We start from the raw sequence: 3,165 nt of genomic DNA on the forward strand, positions 1-3,165 counted from the left end.
TGAGATCTCATTTGTTCATCTCCTTCTGTGTAATCATGACTAGTCAGACCAAACAGAACAGAAAGAAATTCAACTGTTCAAGACAACAATAATATACTCTTTATTGAACATCAGCAGATAAGTCGCCATAAGACAAAGAACAAATATATAGACAGGAGAGCTCGATTAGTTTTTTTGTTCTGTCAAGCGAAGTTTTATTGACGAGCCCATAAGTAGAGACTGAAGTTTGCTCAAGTTGCAATTTGGGATATCCATGCCACATAGCTAGAACAGCAGAGCGCCACCTACATGCATGTAACACACAATACCGCGATAGATTAGACTCTTCCTGGATAATCCGAACATAAATAAAAGATACTCACAAAACAACACAAAAAAGCCTGAACAGGTAAAAAAAGCAGAAGTAATATAAGAACAACACAAGACATAATATTCAAAATGAATGTGCATAAACTGGGTTAGAACACCTGATGTTGGAATTAGAAAATAACATGACTATAAGCATATACATGAATGTATACACATAGCCATAGACCCTGGATAATCATTTATTTCAGTAATAATAGGCCCAACTGTCCAAATGGTGAAAAATCAATGCTTAACAACAATAATTTGTTTGTGTTCGAGAATACGCTACATACAGAAATGAATAAGGAATACATAGCAAACGATAAATAAACCACATTATTTTAAGAACAAGAAATGTGAAATACAATGAAATACTCAAATAAACTAAGACAAACAATCAACCTTCAATACCAGAAACACAAAACATGATACAAATAACACACATGAACATATACACAAACACAGTCAAAATACACAGACATCTTAATATTTGTTTGACATAGGACAAAATAAACAACTCGTGATACGTTATCAAGAAAAAGGGTAAATGTTTACTACACAGAAAACCATTAGATTGGTTAATTGATAATAAAGTAAAAATAACAAATATCTCATTTTTCATTATGTACCAAATCCAACAAAATATTATGGGTGCAATAAAATCAAACTTACAATAAATAAAACAGAATGAACAATGCTTACATATGTCTTTTTAATTTGAAAGGAAGATAAGATATGAAAATAGAAAAAGAGAGAGAGAGAGAGAGAAAACACAAAGATACACACATCCATTTAATAATTGCGTATTCGGTGCAACATGATGTAACAGTTACTAGAAAAACAACAACATTAACATAACTCCGACAACGAAACACACACACACACACACACGCTTTGACACAAACATTCACACAGTCAGGTCCCCTAGTCCCATCTATCCTGTTCCTTAATAGACCAGGTGCAGCCAAACAATGGGTGTGTGCACGCATGCCCCTGTGGGTGTGTGTTGGTGTGCGTGTCACTCTGAACTACTGCTGTGCTCACGTGTCCTTCAGCATTTTTTTCATGTCGTCTTTATGATTTTGCTGCATACACATCTAAAAATTGGAATAACTTCTTCTAAGATCTTACAAAAATAACACACACATACACTTTTACAGTGTCTTCTGAGTCTGGTTGTATAAGTCTCCCATTAGAGGAAAACACTGCAACTGGCCTCATGTGTCCACTCGTACCGGATCAACACAATTACAACACCCTTATCTCCCTTTTTCTCAGAAATGTTGGAACCATGATCCATCTTTCCAACTGTAACTGTATATTCTCCTGTTATTTGATAGGATCCACTTCCAGTCCTGCATTTATTCCTGCAGTTTGGGTTCAGGTCACTGAGATAACCAAACCCATTTTAGGGAGAAAATCCTCTCTGAAAGTGGATCCATGTTATTCCTTTGATCTAACACAGCTCACTGATTAAGAACAACTCTCTCTCTCTCAAAGCCACAGACCAGAGAGTCGCAGCTTTAATGTGCAATTCTTCTAGGAGAGCTACGCTGACAAAAAATGGGAGACTGACAGAAAAATAGAAGTAGAATAGTGTTAATTCCTGACATCTTAGAATGTGGCAGGATCCCAAAAAAAGTCTAAAAAACATGACCAGTCAGACAGACTTTACACAAAGCCCCCGGTTTGCAAAACCTATGCATATAATCATTACCCAAACTGTCCGTTTAAAATACCCCCCAGTTTATAGACCCTCAGATTCAACTATGATTCTTAGTTGCTTCTGACTTTCAGTTTAATTTAATTTAGTTTAATTAAAGCCAATTAATCTGGCTGTTGGCTTGTTTATAACCTGTGTTATTGTCTGACCATAGATTTTTATTTGACACTGCTTTGATGAGTACAGTGTTATCATAACTGGTGATGGTTAAACCGCCAAAAATATGATAAAAAGTAGTTATCTGTAAACTGTAGTTATCATTTAAAGGCCCATTATGTAACAATTAGGAGGATCTATTGGTGGAAATGGAATATAATATTCTATATAAGTATGTTTTCATTAGTGTATAATCACCCGAATATACGAATCATTGGGTTTTTGTTACCTTAGAATGAGCCATTTTTATCTACAGACACGGCAGGTCGCCTTTTATGGAGTCTGTCATGTTGAAGGGCCATGTTTCTACAGTAGCCCAGAATGGACAAACTGAACACTGAAAATGTTCGGGCATTGCTGTGCCTTGCTACATTACCGCCACCAACTGTTAAACTGGGGAATGGTGCGGAATGAATGCACGACAAAAAACAAGCAGGGACCTACACATGATACCTCAATCACTGATTGCAGGTACATTGTGGTGCTAAGTTAACTTTAGGTAAAAGTTACATACAGCCACACATATACATATGAATAAGTATTAAGCTTGCAAACCCTCACACATATACACACCTTGCAAACAGATGAACATATGTGAAAGATCACCATTATTTAAAGCTCTCTATTTGCAGATCGTCCAGGAAACAAGTGTTGCATTACCTCAAGACCACCAAGAGAGTGAGCAGTAGACAGAGGAAGAGAGACAGAGTGAAAATAGAGCACCGAAGAGACAAGAGGAAAAGTCAGAGAGACAGACAGAGCAGGGAGAGATGACAAAAACAGGAATATGAAAGGGAAGACACAAGGAGAACAAGTAAAGGGAAATAAAGGCAGACAGAGAAAGAAAGGGGAGCAGCTGCCAAGCTCTGAGTGGGGTTAAGCATCACCACAAGTACAACCTAATAAGGTCTGAAAGTGTGCGCACACACACACACACA

General features: G+C 37.0%; 1 protein-coding gene across 1 annotated transcript in view; it reads left to right on the forward strand.

Annotated features, from left to right (window-relative positions):
* The window catches only part of LOC118342520 (zinc finger transcription factor Trps1-like), a gene marked incomplete at its 5' end in the record, with an annotated part of 55,611 nt that overhangs the window by 18,437 nt on the left and 34,009 nt on the right, over positions 1-3,165 (forward strand).

The sequence above is a fragment of the Morone saxatilis genome, unplaced genomic scaffold (assembly GCF_004916995.1).
Source record: "Morone saxatilis isolate NCDOM2014 unplaced genomic scaffold, NCSU_SB_2.0 Contig9, whole genome shotgun sequence".
Lineage (NCBI taxonomy): Eukaryota > Metazoa > Chordata > Actinopteri > Moronidae > Morone > Morone saxatilis.